This window comes from Lissotriton helveticus, chromosome 6 (assembly GCF_964261635.1).
Source record: "Lissotriton helveticus chromosome 6, aLisHel1.1, whole genome shotgun sequence".
NCBI classification, from domain to species: Eukaryota; Metazoa; Chordata; class Amphibia; order Caudata; family Salamandridae; genus Lissotriton; species Lissotriton helveticus.
This window is the reverse complement of record NC_136067.1, coordinates 719,521,556-719,541,219: the sequence shown is the minus strand read 5'-3', so window position 1 is coordinate 719,541,219 and position 19,664 is coordinate 719,521,556.

Here is a 19,664-nt window from a genome sequence, read left to right as displayed (position 1 = left end):
ACCTAAGCTAATTTGTGATTACCATAGTGTGCCTCCCTGGTATTTTGCTGCTTCTGTCTTTGCATCGGGATATATAATGCAACAAGAATCATTATACAGACAAGATAGGACTATTGGCTTTGTCAATTGGTGTCAGTTGCATAAGATAAGTAATCAACAACTTTGGATCCCTTGTATATAATATTGAAAATGCTTCTCTTCTGAAGTGATGAGACTGGGGAAGAATTATAACGAGTCTCTTTGAAGTCACATAACAGGCTGTGAAGGGTGGTGCAGCTGCAGAGTTACGATTTGTTTTTCACCCTGATGGTGAGGGACCCGTCTTATTTTTTCTGTATTTCTCATATGCCCTGGTTGTGTATGAATAGGGTTGCCTGTGTCTACTAAACACTATTCATTTTATCATTGCCAGGCTTGAGCCTCAGGGACAGAATTTTCGAGCTAGCGTTCATGAAAAGGGATGCCCTTAAGATCTCAATATGTCAAGTGCTTTCTGCGGAGATGGTTCTGCAGTCTGCATGTTTAAATTCCATTGAGTAAGCCAGCCTGTCCTCTATCAGTTCTATTCAATTCAGTTGTAAAACTTGGTTGTTTAGTGAGTTGCTCGGCCGATACAATGTCATTGTGCTTTAAAAACACATACTGATATATTTGTTGTCATTGTTAGAAGGCCGCCCAACTCTATGACTTAAAATGTCCACGGGATGAAGGAGAATGTAATTTTGCCAGATAAGCGGAATTCTGTTCTTTTCCCTGACCGCATAACCGCCTGTTTTGCAAAGGAAACATTTTCTCTTGCTGTTAAAATAACGGATGTTTATTGTTATCCAACTCTGTACATTTTATTGATCTTGGAAGGATGAAAGGCTGTACGTACCCACCAGTATTTGACGTTGTGACCATGAGGTCAAACACTTATTCCTAGATTGGATGCATTAGTCCACTGAACAATCTACCAAACCGTGTATGTGGAAACCCCGATAAAACCACACCAGAGTCGCACCTAAGGCCGAGTATGACAAGAACTGACTGCAGTGGTTTTAATCCTTTGATAATAAATATGTCCAGTTGAGGCAAAACCAGCTGCTAAAATAATTTGTTGGGTGCCTAGACAGTGCTTGTAATATATGAGGGATCGTTTGTTCATCTCAAAAACACAAAGAATCATCACTCTTTCATTTGTTTCTCTCTTAGATTAATTGAAAAGAGAAAGCAGTTTATTTTCCACAACAGCTCACTTTTCACTAAATTCTTTAGTCGGGTTTCCAAAGGCTAGCATGACCTATTGGTTTTGCCTGTGCTTGTTTATAACAAACCACTATACATTTTTGGAATGCTAGTTTCTATTGCTGGTTTTATTTTAAGAGGAAGAGTACCGGCATTTCTCAAGATAGACATAATACTTTTAATTAGAGAGTACCAGCACTTCTCAGGAACAAGCAGTACCTGCACTTCTATTTTTCCATTTCAAGCACCAGGAGTACTGGCACTTTGAACCATCCGAAAGTCTATTCTCTGGTATGCCACTGGTGATGCCATTGTGCAAACTGTTGAAAGTGCAAGTGTTCCGTTTCTCCTCTCCATTGTATGAGACTTCTAGATGAAATGTGTGCCTTTTGCTCAAAAAGTGACTACTACAGAGTAGCCTCCAACTTTATTTTGCATAATACACCTACAAGTGCAGTTGTCACAGTGAACGTCCTCCACCTGCTTTTTCGGGATCTATGACACCCCCACCACCCTCTACCCATCCATGCGTTCTGTATTGATTTACGGTTTGTGGTGCACTGGTAGATTAGGCCAGGGTCTTAATGGGTGGATGAAAGGCGTGCACAACCTGGGTATCGCGTTTTTAAGTGCTTGTGGACTGGCTCCACTTTTCATCCTAAGGAGACAGACATGAACCTTTTCATTCAATAGATGCTGATGACAAGCCATTGACAATGTAGCCCAGGTTCACTGTGCGAGCAGGGCGCTGAGCAGTCACACTGATCCCTGCTAGAGTGATGTGAGTGAGATCTGAGTGTGTGAGGTGCTCATGGCATAATATGGAAAAATTGCTCAGCTACTGAATGTGCCTACGGATGAGAGCTGTGCACAACCTGTGAGCCATAGCGATTATAAAGAGACTAAACTCGATTTCTTTCTTCAGACGTTGATAAAATAAATATCTCTGGGGAAGAATACACACATTTTTGCCTAGAACGCTGCAAAGATAGAATTGCTGTCGCTGGTGAATGTTTATTATTCCATTGTTGAAACCTCTGAACTTCTCACAAGTTCGACCTGCTCTTCTGTTTTTTTACAGCTTTTATCTGATGAACATATGATTTGTAAAGTCGTATATATTTATTAAAAGCTGCTATGAGATTGAAATATACTTGGATTCATTCCTTTTGTTATATATGATTTTAGACTATTCTCACAAGTGTGACCCGCTTTTCTGTCTTCACACTTTTATCTGATGAGCGTGTTATTTTAATGAAGTGTGTTTTTCGGTCTTGCGCCTAGCGCGATACACTGCGCAGCGAAAGTCAACCACACACACAAAATACACACGCATAAATACACACAACCACACCTAACCACACACACAACCACACACACCCACACACACACACACAACCACACTCACACACACACAACCACACACACACAACCACACACACAACCACACACACACACAAACACACACACCCACACAACCACACAAACACATCCACAACCACACGCACAAACACACAACCACACACACGTAAATACACACAACCACACCTAACCACACACACAGAAACACACACAACCAAACACACACACACAACCACATGCACAACCACACGCACAATCACACAACCATACAACCACACACACACACAACCACACACACAACCACACACCCACAACCACACACACAACCACACAGCATCAGTGCACAATTTTACAGGCACACACACCACCAGCCATCAGTGCACACATCAATTGTTAACTCCTCCACGGTATAGAGTCAAAATATCGAGTTTTTAATATCGACTAGACATAATATCGAGTAAAAAATATAGAATGGACATAATATTGACTAGACATAATATAGACTACCAAAATATCGACTAGAAAATTTTAATATCGAATAGAATGGACATAATATCGAATCAAAAATATAGAATGGACATAATATCGACTAGACATAATATAGACAACAAAAATATCGAATTTAAGGTAAGTTAATATTAATTTTTATTTTTTGTGTAATATAATTCTGTAGCGGGTTGTGGGTTTATAGGGGAATAGGGTGGGAAGTAATTTAATTATAATTAATTAAATATGTTATTTTATTTGTTATTTATTTAGAATTATTTGTTAATTAATTATTAATTGGTAATTAATTAAAATATAATTGGTAATTAATTTTAATTGATTAATTGATAAATATGTTAATTTTAGTAATTTATTTTCTGTAGCGGGTTGTGGGTTTATAGGGGAATAAGGTGGGAAGTAATTTAATTATAATTAATTAAATATGTAATTTTATTTATTGGTATTTATTTAGAATTAATTGTTAAATAATTATTAATTGGTAATTAAAATATAATTGGTAAATTATTTTAATTTATTAATTGATAAATATGTTAATTTTAGTAATTTATTTTCTGTAGCGGGTTGTGGGTTTATAGGGGAATAAGGTGGGAAGTAATTTAATGATAATTAATTAAATATGTAATTGTATTTATTGTTATTTATTTAGAATTAATTGTTAATTAATTATTAATTGGTAATAATTAAAATATGAGTTGTAATTTATTGTAATTGATAAATTGATAATTATATTTCTTTTATTACATTATTTTCTGTAGTGGGTTGTGTGTTTATAGGGGAATAGCTTGGGAAGTAATTTAATTGTAAGTAATTATATTGTTTAAATATTTTTTTGTGTCTAATTTTTATTTTTATATTGTAAATTAATTTATTGGTAATTGGTAAATAATTAGTATTAGTAGGTAATTTGTATTATTAGTTAATTTTTATTTGTAATTTTAATTGATTAATTAATATATTTTATAACATTTTCAAATATTTTAATCATTTTGTAATTGGTATTAATATTTATGTTATTTATATTTATATATGAAGTATTTACTTTCCCTACTATTGCACTCACTAGAGTGGGAATAGTAATTTTTACCCCTACGCTATCCAACGTTTTCCCTACTGTTGCACTTTCTGGAGTTGGAATAGTAATTTTAACCCCTACGCTATCCAACTCTTTCCCTACTGTTGCACTGTCTGGAGTAGGAATAGTATTTTTTCCCCCTACGCTATCCAATGCTTTCCCTACTGTTGCACTCACTGGAGTAGGAATAGTAATTTTTACCCCTACGCTATCCTACATTTTCCCTACTGTTGCACTGTCTGGAGTAGGAATAGTAATTTTTACCCCTACACTATCCAATGCTTTCCCTACTGTTGCACTCACTGGAGTAGGAATAGTAATTTTTACCCCTACGCTATCCAACGTTTTCCCTACTTTTGCACTCTCTGGAGTGGTAATAGTAATTTTTACCCTCTCACTATCCAACGCTTTTCCTACTGTTGCGCTCACTGGAGTGGGAATAGTCATTTTTAACCTTACGCTATCCAATGCTTTCCCCACTGTTGCGCTCTCTGGAGTGTGAATAGTAAATTTAACCCTCTCGCTATCCTACGGAAAAAATATTGTATGTGTTTTGTTTATAATATGTATATATATATATATATATATATATGTTTTAAAAGTAAAAAAAAATTAAAGTTACATTAATGATTTATTCATTTACATTTAAGTATTTTAAGTATGTTTAAATTAATTATATTTATTATTATATTACTTTAAAATTACTTTTAAGATATTTTTAAAATTCGATATTTTGACTGTCTATATTTTTTCCTATCGATATTTTGGAGTCGATGTTTTTGTACTTACCTGTTTGTAGATAGGAAGTCGATATTCTGGCATTCTATATTTTTACCTCGATATTTTGGCAAGTCGATATTTTGACTGTCGATATTCTGTCAGTGATCCCTCATCCACAATTAACTATTGTAGCAATCGCAGTATGGCGCACTTTACTTTTAAACATATTCATCTAAAGCGCAGCATGCCACCATTGCTACAAAAATAAATAAAACAAATTTTGGCCTACAATTTATAGACTTTTTTTGCAGTTGGTGTTGCAATATTCAGCAATGCCAATAGCTCAAACTTAATTATCCCGAGACCTATTGCATTGTAAATGCTTGTTTATTATGAGTCTTAGTCAACTGTTTGACACACTGGAAATTAGACTGCCATGTCTAAAGAAATAGTTAAATGGGGTGCCAAATTATATAGAGAGGACATGAGACTAGGACGAGCACTTGACATAAGCTATGTTACTAGGTAGTTAGAAATGTTATAACCATAGATGCAGAACCTTATTCTGGGTTGTAAATCCTGAGCATAGATTTTATACAACCCATTTTTTTAGTAGCTTTTGTTGCAACTGGTAAATGGTTTAAATCTCTCCCGTGCTATGGTACATCTGCTCAATCAACGCACACTTTTTACTTTTGTGCTCCCTTTTAAACACTTTTAGACAGTTTCTAAGGCCTATTTTAATGCACACGAACTTTACTTCATATAAAGAGGGACTAGTATATTTGCAATGTCTGTCCTCATTTGTTAATTGCACTATTTTGAGTTACATGGTCGCTGCTATTAAGTTAAGGAGAAAATATGCTTTTTAACTCTTCGAATGCAATATAAGTGATGATAATTATTTTTACATGAACGCAAGTGTATCTGTTTTTTTAACTGTATTTGAACTATTCTGTACATTTTTATGGCTTTTCTAACTGGCCGAATAAAGAGTAATTTGACTTTGACTTTAGCATGTTCCATGTTTTTAACAAATGATCCCCAGCTTGATGTGCGTTTATATTCAAAGAGCACGTGAATGTAAAAAGTCCAGTTCTGAATAATGATTTTTATGCAATTAATATTTAATTGGAGATATTTGTCAACATCAGAGCCAAGATGTACTCTGTGAAAATAAAGAACCAAAGCACTCCCGATCCCCAAGTCTGCGTGGTGCATGGAAAAGAAGCAACTGACATCACAAGCACAGATGGTGCCGTATTTAGATTTGATATGTCGCTTCAAAGGGCAGGTGGCACTACTATATGTGACAGGTGAATTTGAGAAAAATATTCCCAATCCAGTCTGCTGCCTGGAGACGCTTCATGGAGAAGAATCTTTGACACTGGAGCATGTGTGAAAGTGATGGATTCCAGACTGTTCGAAAGGCTACCACGCCCACTGCTCTCCCCAGCCAGGCGAAGATATACACTTAGGGAGGAACAAAGCCGTTGCCACTACGAGTAACCATTGAAGTACATGTTGCATGTAATGCAAGTGTTACGCTGGCAAAGTTCCATGTTACTCAAGAGTACGCTACTTGGCTGTCACAAAGCTGAAGACCTCCAGTTGATGTTTCTTGTGCATCAAGTGCACGAGTCGCTTGCTGACGCTGTACTTGCCAAGCTCCCGCAGCTCCTCCAAGGCCTAGGAAAGCTGAAAGGCAAGGAAGGTAAGTTGCACATAGATTAATCCATGAAGCCCACTGCTCTGAGACACCAGAGGGTCCCTTTACATCTGTGAAAGCAGGTTGAGCATGAGCTGCAAGTGCTGGAGGAACTCGGAGCTGGGTTTCTCCACTTGCAATGCACCAGAACTGAAGCAGGCTTGCATGATAAGACTGTGCGTAGACATAAAACTACCAAATCAGGCAATCCGGTGCGAACGCCATATAACACCAATAATGGATGCCATTTGTTGCGATGTTACTTCACATCTTCTTTCTTCCTTTACTCCTTTCCTGCTGTTCAGCCTGGATGTGAATGGAATGTTATGATCTCATAGAATGTTGGGTGTATGATCTTGGTGAGTTGGTGTCAGAATGCTGAGCAGCTAGGAGGCTGTTCCTGGTGGGGCGTACATACAGGCCTACTTACCATCTTGGCTACAACTTAAAGCTTATGTAACCTGAATCCTAATAAAGTTATTACTTGGAATTGCAATCAAAATACATAGAAAATCAACTAGTGCCAACTCTATTCTTCATGCAACCAGCAGTCATTCCAATCACACCATTGCCAATATCCTAGTTGGAGAATACAGTTCGAGCCCGTCTGAACTGCAGTTCTAGCGAAGACTACAATACCAATTCAAATGAAATAACCAATCGATTAATAAGCCGAGGATACAAAACAGGAGTCCTCAAAAGAGTCCAGAAGAGGTATGCTGATACCGAACGACAACCGTTGTTGCACAACAGCCGCCCTGGAGAAAGGAAACCAGTAATTCGGTTCTGTACACAATACAACAATGGTCACCAGCACATCCGCAAAACTTTAAACAAAAATTGGCATCTATTGAAAGAAAATCCAACTATAACAGACATGCTCCACGAAAAACCTCAACTCAGCTTCTCTAGAAGCAGAAACCTGAGGGACATTTCATGTCCATCATTTTTGGATAAAAAACAAGAATCAAGTCAATTTTTACAGCAGCCAAATGGCTTTTATACTTGCTCAAACTGCTCAGTACGCAAGCTGAGAAAATCAAAGATCAAAGAAACCGACATTAACAACAATAAACACAAAATAAGGGAGTTTATCAACTGTGAAAGTACAAACTCTATCTCATCACCTGCCCCTGTAATCAACATTACATTGGGAGTACCACTAGACCTCTGAAAACTCGCATTCAAGAACATTATCGCAACATCCATAAATCAGACACTCGCCAACCTTTGGTGGAATATTTTCTGACATATCATGAACATCAACGGAACTTCACCTTTGTAGGCCTAAAAAAACTGAAACAAAACAAGCGTGGTGACAATTTGGAATCGCGTCTTTCCAAGGAAGAGAGCGCACTCATCATAGGCTTCGCAACAGTGGAAAAAGGCCTCTTAATATAGATCATGAATGGCATCATTGGCTCTAAGAAATTCTGGAGGAAGATTAATTGGAACACAAGAGACAGTTGTCAGTTTGGTCTGATGTATTTGGTTGATTAAGTTTGACAAAATGTATGATATGCCTAGGGAATCTATACACTACTGTATTATGATGTCAAGGCTGTTCTTTTTGCTCTTCTTAAAACAACATTTTCAAAAGGAAAACAAAGAAGAATCAATAATAAAAAAATAAAGAAAAATATGAATGAGTGAAAATGAATGGAATAAAGTGAAAAAGCATAAATAAAAAGAACTACTTTCACTCCAAGCATCCTAGTACAGTATTATTTCCATGAAGAAAATACACCCATTGATGGGATGAACATAATATTTTATTAGGAGGATTATATGCTCACAACTTTTCTGATTACTTGGAACTGCAACCTGGTCTTCTGTGGACCTTCATACTACAACATTTTGGTGACGATCTGGTCTTCAAACCCTGTATGAATTCAAATTCAATGGACTTACAATACAAGTAACTTTCTTACTGCAACTAAGAAATCTACAATACTACAACTACATGAAGAAATTCAAGCTTGAACCTTAAGAACGTGGCAGCATCAGCCCCACCAATGACCAAAGACATTGGTCAGCCTCAACTCGGGCGTGCCAGTTTTCACCTCTCTCAAGCCTGGTGAGTTTTGTATTGTTTGTGCTTTTTGCCATCTCTATAACTTATTTGGCGTGATAGACTTACAACCTTATGAAAAGACATCCTGTGGCTTACACTCGGTGTCATTTGGCACTAGGAACTGTCTGCATTACCACTTTGTGCCTGCTAGTGACATTTTCTGCTAGCTCTGTTTGTATAGGGGAAACGCTTTCGTCTGCATCCTGCAAGAAATTTGAGCAAGCGTCATTCATACAATTTGCCTGTGTACCATGGCTTTACATCAGAGGTGTATCTCCTCTTGACTTTCTCAGCACATTCCGCACTATTTTCTGACATCCTTTCGTGGAGCCGGTGCCGAGACTCAGCTGTGCCAATTATTGTGCTTACACGCTTGTACTTTATATTAACCCTGTGTGGTGGCAAGTCTTGTGGACATTTGGGTATAAGTCTATTTTTATTTTTATTATGGGCCTTGATATCCCCTCTACTTTTGGCAGTTCAACCACCCTGTTAAGGTTTGAAAAACAGCATGCACCATGCTCAGCGCACACTCTTACCTGTTCGTGGAGCCTCCAATCTTCTGTGACGCTTTGGAATCCTGTAATCACTGTGCAGCAATGTCTGGCGCACGAACTCACCGATAGCCACCCGGCACGGCGTCACCAAATGTGCCGCCATCTTTAGTTTGGCACCACCGGAGCTCAATGTGGTCGATGTGTTATCCAGTTTCCTCCTCGAGGTTCGCCTCTTTGACAACCACGTTTTGTTCCTTTACAATAAGTCATTTGCAATGTCATCTTCATGCTGCCCCAAGACTTTTCTAGTATCCATCTGTTCATCTATTGCTTGCTTGCTCGTGTGAAATTTTTGACTTTCTTTAAGGATCATTTCACCTGGTGCTTCCTAATCTTCAACCACTTTGTGTCTGAGAAGCCACTTTTTGAGCACTCTCCTCTGCAATAGAATTCTTCAGTGAGGTGAGGCATGCTTTATTCCGTGGAATTCCTCAGTAAGGTCAAAACTAAGCAGGCAGGAAGTAACTCTTCAAGATTGAACCACAGTTTCATTTTTCAAGAGCACACCAGTATAGACTACGGTGACCCCTTTTGTTGTTTTATTTCATTACTTTATGGTGGACAGTGCTTCTTGTTATCTTACGCGCAATGTGCTTTTGTTTCTATGCCTTGTTTAAATTTATGCCATGCTTACTTTGTTCTTATTGATTGCATTATTTGTTATACTACCAGGTTTATGATATTTCTCTATTCTCGTTACGCTTCTGTGATTATGCGCTGTCCGTTGTGCATTATACTCACTGTGCATACCTGTTATTCTACTTGTTTTGCCAAGCGTACAGTTTAACTCTTGTATTTCAGAGTTGTTTGTTTTTCCTGCGCTGGTTGTGCAGTTTCTTTTGCTGTTTACTTGGGTGAGAGGTTAGCTGAGTTCATCCGAGTTCTTGTTTTCTGCTTTTGGGTATGTGTATCCCTTATTTTATTAGGCTTTCGTTCAGAAGGGGTGAGTGTATCCCGGTATTTCCTTTGTGGGTGAGTGTATCCTACTTCTTGTTTTTGCTTGATGGCTGAGTGTATCCCGGTATTTCGCCTGTGGGTGAGTGTATCCCACTTTATGTTTTCTTTGCTTGATGGGTGAGTGTATCCCGGTATTTTGCCTGTGAGTGAGTGTATCCCACTTTATGTTTTCTTTGCTTGACGGGTGAGTGTAATCCAGTATGTTGCTTTTAGTGGCATTCCCCGTGCCATTCTGTAGTTTACCTTCATTCATTGTTTATCACGTACGTACATTTTTACTGTAAACATTGGGTTTACTTGCATGACTACATTTGTACTTTCTTTCCTGGTGTGGTATGTTTAACACTTTACAGTTTTAGGTCTAGTCCTTTATTTACTTACTTCAGTCTTTACAGACTTACTGCACAGTTTTTACATTTTACTTCTTACCCCTTTATTGCGGGGTGTGTGTAGGCGTATAATTTTGCTTTTACGTTGTCCTTGATGGTTGCCTATTTGCTACTTTACGCGCACGTACATTTTATTTTCTACGTTTTGTGTTCTGGTCTCTCTCTGTTTGCAACGCAGGCTTGCTGTATGCTCCTTTTCACAGAACGTAGGGGTGCTTTGACGTCAGGCGTACTGGTCTGGTGCGTATTTTCTTACTTCTGTTACAGTTTTTTTGCATTGAGATCCTGCGTGCTTGTTGTTTCTGTGATTTGCAGGATTTGGGTTGTATGCTCTTCTTGTGGCATACGCTTTACTGTTCTGTCCTCTCCTTGTGAGACTAGGGCATGGGTGTGGTTCTCTTCATTTTATGGTTATGTTTTTTTCTATTCTCCTTTTATTCTTTTTCTGTGTAAAGGAAGAGGATGTGGTGTGATGTTATTTCACATCTTCTTCCTTCCTTTACTCCTTTTGTGCTGTTCAGGCTGGATATGAATGGAATGTTATGATCTCATATAATGTTGGGTGTATGATCTTGGTGAGTTCGTGTAAGCAGGCTGAGCAGCTATGAGGCTGCTCCTGGTGGGGCGTACAGACTGGCCTACTTACCATCTTGGCTACAACTTAAAGCTTATGTAACTTTGGGGGAGGAGCCGGACCAGCGACCAAGATGGCCGCTTAAGGACCGGCTCAGCTGGCCGTCCCATCCTGACTCGCCATCCTGCACAATATCCTGAGCCCCGTCCCTACCGTCTGGTGGGGGACCCACGGCTGTGCCACAGGGCGAATTGGAGAGTTTGCGTGGTCCGGCGACCGAGAATCGTCATCTGAACCTTTGCGGCCTACTGGGCGATGAGACCGGGACCCCGAGTTTGGTCCTGCCCGCCTTGGAGTTCAACAACACCGGTGAGGGAGACCGGAAGTGGCCGGTCGGAGACCTGACCGCGGACCCTGCGTCACATCGAGGGAATCACACGACCCCATTATCCATCTGCATGGCCTAGAGTCTACTGTCGCAACGGGAGCGACTCACAGCCGCCTGGTCGGGAGGCGAAGATGGCGCCTGAGGTCCCTGGTGATCGGAAGAGCTGCCGGCCGGTCTCTGAAGTGATCGTGGAGACTGTGTGACACGACCGGGAGTTGTTACATCTTTGTATGGCGTATCGGACTCGGAGGGCGCAATGGCGGCGAGAGCGGACCCCGATAAACCTCAGTCCAAGTCTGTGAGAGGGACCAGACAGGTCCAATCTAATAAACTGGATTGCTATCGGTTCCCCGATTGAGGCGAAGCGGGGCCCGGCGGGAGGTCAGGAGGGTGATCCCGCCGGAGAGGACCCGACAATGAAAGATTTAATGGTCCCGATCGCCGGGGTTCAGTCCTCCCTGAGCAAGATGGACAACAAGTTGGACACTGTTTCCATTGAGGTGAGTCTTATTAGGGCAGATCTCACTAAGACGAGCGGAAAAGTCAAGTCCCTGGAGGTCAAGACGTCGAGCCTGATGGAGGATGTCACGGAATTACAGCAGGAGGTGAGGGAACTTAGGGCAGTCAGGAATCAGGTTGATCGGAAACTTGATGAGTACGAGGGGCGTGCAAGGCATAACAACGTGCGCATCCTTGGTGTGCCGGAGAAATCGGAGGGCCTTACTTCGGATCTCTTTGTGGAAAATCTCGTACTCAATCACCTCCAGCCCAAGGGCCTCAGTAACTTTTTCACAGTGGAGCGGGCACACAGGATTCCTGGGGGATGACCGAAACCAGGGGCGGCTCCCCGCCCCATGATAGCACGGGTTCTGAATTTCCGGGACAGGGATGTCATCCTGCAGACGGCGCAGACCTCGGGCCCGTTGGCTTTTGAGAATGCCTCTCTGCTGTTCTTCCCTGACTTTACGCAACTTGTGCAGAAAGAGCGGCAGAGCTTCATGGCGGTCAAGCGGAGATTGAGGGACATGGAAATCAAGTACTCAATGTTGTTCCCGGCCCGTCTCCAGATTGAACATAATGGCAAGACCTGGTTCTTTGACAATACTGAGGTGGCTGCGGACTGGCTGGACCGGGTCCGGCGTCGGAGTCCGAGGCTCGCGCCCAGGCGGAGGACGAGGAACAATGACTTTCTTTATATGCGGTTGAGCGGACTTGCCATTGGTGGTTGGTTTGGTAGGGGTGACTGTTTGTTCCCCCCGTTTGCAGTGTATTGTGGACCTTATTTGCATCAATCCTTGAGGGGTATTACCGAGTCGGGGGGGGGGGGGGTTGGCGGCCCTGTTGTAAGGTCCTCCTCCGTTTTCTAATTTTAGATATCTGTAGTTTAGATCTGGGGAGACAGGCACACTGCTAGTTGGGGATGAGCGCAAGCTGTATGCAGGGGTGCAGGGCAGGGGGTTGGGGGGTAGGGTTTTGTTATTTTTGGTGGTGTGTTGTTTGTTTTTTGTTTTTGCATCGGGTGTCATCGAATGTTCCGGTCTTTCTGAATGATACTTATGGCTTCCAATAGGCCGGGATTGGGCTTTTCCGTACTCAGGAATGTGAATGGTTTAGGAGATAAGATCAAGCGTGCTATGGTGGGGCAACTGATCAGACGAAACTCGCCAGAAGTGGTGTTGTTGCAAGAAACTCACCTCATGGGCAAGCGATGTATGGCACTGCACAGAGGGGGCTACAAGCTGGTGGCGCATGCAGGTTTCACCACTGGGTCTAGCGGGGTGGGAATCCTGGTGAAGAATTCATTCCCTTTCACTATACAGGCAACCTGGACCGACAACCGGGGAAGGTATATGGGCATCTCAGGGTTGTGGGAGGGTAGAACAGTCACATTTATGTCAGTCTATATCCCTCCAGCGCTGCAAGCTGATACCTTTCACGACCTGTGTAAGATCTTCCTTACTTTGCCTGTTGGGGTTTTGGTGTTGGGGGGGGACTTTATCGCAGTAATGGATGGCGAGATTGATAAACATCCCTCCCGTGTTTTGTTGCCGTCCCGTAGGTGGTTGTCGGATTTTATTGCTACCACTGGCCTGGTTGATGGGTGAGACACCCCGGGGACGTTGAATACACACATGTCTCTGCTGCGCACCGTTCCCTTTCGAGGATAGATTATGTTTTGCTGCCTGCGCCGCAGGCGGTGTGGATCCAGGAGGTGCGACACCTGGCTAGGGGGTGTCCGATCATTCACCGGTTTGGCTTTGACTTCAGTTGGGGCAGGGCGATGTGGCTAGGATTGCCCCAATTAGTGCTTAGCGTTTGAGGGACCCCGGCACCAGGAACGAGATTGTGCGTGTCACCGATCATTATTTTCAAGAGAATGCCGGTACGGTGGACTCGAAGTGTTCCCTATGGGAAGCGTATAAAACTGTTGTCAGAGGGGAGGTGCTTTCTCTCATTTCCGAGCAGAAGAAGAAGAGCAAGGCAGAGATTGATAAGGTGGAGGCGGATCTGTTGGCCCTGGAGAGGGAGGTGTCCTCTAGCGACGACCCAGGGGGTTTGCACCGCCTTCGGCTCCTTCGGGATGAATATAGGAGTCTGGCACGTGACATGGCCAAGACGCAGCACGCGAACACCCAGAGCAGAATTTATGAGCACGGCGACAAGGCCGGTAAACTAATTGCATGGTTAGAGAAGAGTGAGTGGGCGTCTCGTCTTGTGCCGGAGCTGCGGATTGCGGGTTCGGGCAAAATGACGGATCCCCAGCAGATAGTGGATGAATTTGCCCGGTATTATGAAGAGGTGTATAAGACGGAGGGGAAATATTCTGAGAATGACAATGCTGACATGATACGGAACATTCCAATGCCCGCCCTGGTCAGACGAGCATAGAGAGTTTTTGGACTCCGCCTTTACGAATGATGAGGTGGCGGCGGCCATTAGAGGGGTTCATTCCGAGTAGGCCTCTGGCCCGAACGGGCTCCCCATAGAGTTGTACCAGTTAAACGCTAACAAGCTGGCTCCGTTTCTTAAGGATTTGTACTTGGAAAGTAGGGACAAGGGTAGTCTACCTTATGATCAGCGTGTCGCTAATATTGTTGTGATCTATAAAGACAGTAAACCGCGGCTTGAGTGTCCTTCCTATCGGCCGATTTCGCTTCTGAATATTTATAAAAAATATATATTAAAAAAAAGTGTATGTAACTTGAATCTTAATAAAGTTACTACTTGGAACTACAACCTGGTCTTCTGTGGACTTTCATACTACAACAACATTGTAGCAGATCTCAATGCGGCAAAATGTTTTTCAAAACTAGATCTGAACTCAGGTTTTCACCAGCTAGAATTTGCCCCAGAAAATCATTACATCACTATTTTTTCAACACACGTAGGCCTCCGGAGATGCAAGAGACTGAGCTTCGGTGTTTCGGCAGTGACAGAGGTATTTCCGAAATGCTTGGAGTCATCAACCTGAGTGGTGATATTCTCATTTTCTCAGAAAGTCTAGAGGAACGCCATGTCCAGTTGAGAGCCACCCTTCAGTGCCTGGTAGACAGTGGCCTGACTTTCCACAAGAGTAAATACTCCTATCTGGACTCCATAGACTTTTCTGGATACATCTTCGAGAGAGAGAGGAGCTGAAAGATGATCCAAGGAAAGTCGTGGCCTTGCACCTGTGCCACAAAACCCCATTGAAGTCCCCAGTTTTCTGGGGATTGTCACTTACTGCAGTAGATTTATCCCGAACCTCGCCACAATGTTGGAGCCACTTCGGACACTCACCTGCACTGCCGTACAATGGGACTGGAGCCCTGCAGTGGAGAAAACCTTCAGAGACATCAAGACTGCACACCTTGATAAAGTCACCATGGCCTACTGTTATCCACAGAGGAATACTGAACTAATAGTTAACACCAGTCCGAAGTGCCTTGGAGCTGTCCTCATGCAGGAGGGAGTGGATCGGGAATGGGTCCCAGCAGCGTATGAAACTCGCTATGTTCAGATCCAGTGCAAGGCTGTGGCCATCTGGTAGGTGTGTCGACATTTTCACCTGTATCTTTATGGCCATGAATTCAAGGACATCACTGACTGTAAGCCCCTCCTTCCACTGTTTGCTGGTATCACTCGTCTAGATCCTCCATGAATCGAAAGTTGGGCAGTGGAATTGCAGCCCTATGCCTTTGAGATGGCCTACCGCCCCAGGCCAACAACTCTGCTGACTATCTGTGACACATCCATCACCCCTGGAAACTAAGAACCCGAAAGCAGAAGAAGAAACACAGAGGAGTTTATTCAAAGATTGTGACTGATGCATGCTCCAAGGCGCTGACAATTGAAGAGTTCTGCGTGGCTACCAGGACCAATTGAAGCCTCATCCGAGCGAAAGAGGCACTGGCTGATTGACAACGGCAGCATTTCCTTGACAGAGTTCGCACCCTGACGCCAGAAGAACAGATGGCAAGGCAACAGCTGTGGAGGGTGAGGAATGAGCTCAGTGAAAACTGAGATGGTCTGCTGCTACATGGACAGCTGATTGTGATGCCAAATAGTCTAGGGTCCCATGTAATTAACATGTGCACCAGTTAGCACAAGATTATAAAACTGTCCCTTTCCTACTTGGAACAGTGTTTGTCATAGGACAGGAGAGGCTCTAAAGACCTGAGAAGCACACTCCCTACTGCCCATAGATGTGTTCTCATGATCTTGCTATAATGAAACACATGATGGACGGAATCTTGCACAATGGCAAAACATGCACCCCCTGTCACAGATCTGGGGGAAGATGGCTGATAGCCAGAAACCGGTCCTAGGATGCTTGATTCCGGTCCAGGGAACATGGCTTGGCAGTTCGGGCTGGACTGTTCCCATGAGGCACACGGTTAAGACTGATTTGCAAATGGCCATGTCTGAACTGGGGTGGCTTGGTGAGCAAAATAACGATGGATTAAACCCAGATCTGTGACTGGGGTGAATGTTTTGCCACTGTGCAACATTCCGTCCATCATCTTGTGTGTTTTGCTGTTCACTGTATGTGGGAAGGGTATGCCCAGACGTGGGTCCCGTGCTCACTAAGCCACTGGAGTCAAGCAATCCTGGCTGAAGACGGCTGATAGCCGGAAACCGGTCCTAGGATGCTTGATTCCGGTTCAGGGAAGACATGGCTTGGCAGTTCAGGCTAGACTGTTCCCATGAGGCACAGCGTCAAGACTGATTTGCATATGGCCATGTCTGAACTGGGGTGGCTTGGTGAGCAAAATAACGATGGATTAAACCCAGATCTGTGACTGGGGTGAATGTTTTTTTACTGTGCAACATTCCGTCCATCATCTTGTGTGTTTTGCTGTTCACCATATGTGGGAAGGGTATGCCCAGACGTGGGTCCCGTGCTCACTAAGCCACTGGAGTCAAGCTATCCTGGCTGAAGATCTGTGACTGGGGGTGAATGTTTTGCCATTGTGCAACATTCCGTCCATCAATCAATCAGTCACTTGTAGAGCGCACTACTTACCCGTGAGGGTCTCAAGGCGCTGAGGGGAGGGGGGTGCTGCTACTGCTCGAAGAGCCAGGTCTCGAGGAGTCTTCTGAAGGTGAGCAGGACTTGGGTCTGTCGCAGGTGGGTAGAGAGGGTGTTCCAGGTCTTGGCGGCGAGTAAGGAGAAAGATCTGCCGCCGGAGGTTGTTCGTTGGATGTGGGGGCGGCTGCGAGAGCGAGGCTGGCGGAGCGGAGCTGGCGGGTGGTGGTGTAGAAGCGGAGTCTGCTGTTCATGTAGGCTGGTCTGGTGTTGTGGAGTGCTTTGTGTGTGTGGGTGAGGAGCTTGAAGGTGATCCTCTTGTTGAAGGGGAGCCAGTGCCGGTGTCTCAGGTGGAGGCTGATGTGGCTGCGACGAGGGATTTTGAGGATCAGACGGGCGGAGGCGTTTTGGGTGCGTTGTAGTCGTTGTAGGTGTTTGGCAGGGATTCCTGCGTAGAGTACGCTGCCGTAGTCCAGCCTGCTGCTGACGAGGGCTTAGGTCACTGTTCTTCTTGTTTCGGTCGGGATCCACTTGTAGATCCTGCGGAGCATGCGGAGGGTGTTGTAGCAGGCTGAGGAGATGGCGTTGACCTGCTTCGACATGGAGAGGGAGGAGTCTAGGATGATAGGTTGCGTGCGTGGTCCGTGGGTGTCGATGCTGTTCCGAGTGTGGTCAGCCACCAGGAGTCGTCCCAGTCAGAGGGGGTGGGGCCGAGGAAGAGGACCTCTGTCTTGTCCGAGTTCAGTTTCAGGCGTCTGCTCCTCATCCACTTGGCGACGGCCTTCATTCCCTCCTGGAGGTTGGTTTTGGCAGTGTGCGGGTCCTTGGTGAGGGAGAGGATGAGCTGAGTGTCATCGGCGTAGGAGATGATGTTGAGGACGTGCTGGCGGGCCACTTGTGTGAGGGGGGCCATGTAGACGTTGAACAGGGTCAGGCTGAGGGATGAGCCCTGGGGTACGCCGCAGATGATGTCGGTGGCTTCAGATCGGAAGGGTGGGAGGCAGACTCTCTGGGTTCTGCCGGAGAGGAAGGACGTGGTCCAGTCCAGGGCCTTCTCTTGGATTCTAGCTTCTTGGAGGCGTGACTTTAGTGTGCGGAGGCAGACTGTGTCGAAGGCGGCTGACAGGTCCAGGAGGATGAGGGCTTATGTCTCGCCGCTGTCAAGTTGGCGCCTGATGTTGTCTGTGGCGGCGATGAGGGCTGTCTCGGTGCTGTGGTTTCATCAGAATCCGGACTGAGACGGGTCTAAGATGTTGTTGTCCTCGAGGTGGTGGGTCAGTTGCATGTTGGCAATTTTCTCGATGACCTTCGCCGGGAAGGGGAGCAGGGAGATGAGCTGGAAGTTCTTGAGGTCCTTGGGGTCCGCCTTGGGCTTCTTGAGGAGGGCGTTGATTTCGGCGTGCTTCCAGCTTTCCGGGAATGTCGCTGTTTCGTAGGAGATGTTGATGAGCTTCCGTACTTGGGGTGCGATGGTTACGTCCGCTTTGTTAAATACGTGGTGTGGGCAGGGGTCCGAAGGTGATAGTGAGTGGATGGAGTTCATGGCGGTGCGCGTCTCGTCGTCGTTGACGTTGGACCAGAAGACCAGGTGGTTGGTGCTGGTGGTGTTCGAGGGGGTGTTGGAGTCTGGCGTTGTCGGGGCGGTCGTGGTGTTGAAGCTGTTGTGGATGTCGGCTATCTTGCGGTGGAAGAAGGTGGCCAGTGAGTCGCACAGATCTTGTGAGGGCGGGATGTCGTTGGTGTTGGCGCTGTGGTTGGAGAGTTCATTCACTATGTTGAATAGCTCTTTACTGTCGTGTGCGTTGTTGTCCAGGCGGGCTTTGAAGGAGGATCTCTTGGCTGTTCTGATGAGGTGGTGATGTCTGCAGATGGCGTCCTTGTGGGCTGCGTGGCTGTCCAGAGTACGTTCGTGGAGCCATTTCTTCTCCAGTTTCCGGCATGTGCGTTTGGAGATCTGGAGCTCCTTGGTGAACCTGGTGGCTTTCTTGCTGGTGTGGTTGTTGGAGGGTTTCTTGAGCAGGGTGAGGGTGTTGGTGCAGTCATCGATCCACTGTCTGAGGTTGCTGGCGGCGGCGTCTGGGTCAGTGGGTTTGGTGGAAGGGTTCTGGGCGAGGGTGGAGGTCAGCTGGTCTTCAGTGACTTTGCTCCAGCAGCGGCAGAGCAGCTGTTGGGTGCGGTGGTGCGTGGTTGGGTGCTGGAAGGTGAAATGGATGCAGCAGTGGTCGGTCCAGTGGAGTTGGGTGGTGTGGTTGAAGGCGACGTGGGTGCTTGTGGCGAAGACGGGGTCAAGCGTGTGGCTGGCAGTGTGGGTGGGTGCGGAGACGAGTTGTCTGAGGCCGAGGTTGGTGAGGTTGTCGATGAGGGTCGCGGAGTTGGCGTCGTTGTTGTTCTCGAAGTGGAAGTTCAGGTCCCCGAGGAGAATGTAGTCCGTGGAGGCGAGTGCGTAGGTGCTGGAGAGGTTGTCGATGGAGTCGCAGAACTGAGATCGGGGTCCTGGGGGTCTGTAGACGAGTGTTCCTCTGAGGGTGGTGTTGGGGTCGATGTGGATCCGGAAGTAAAAGGGGTTCGGCGGTGTTGAGGGTGTTGTCTGCTAGTGTGTAGCATTGGAGGGTGGACTTGT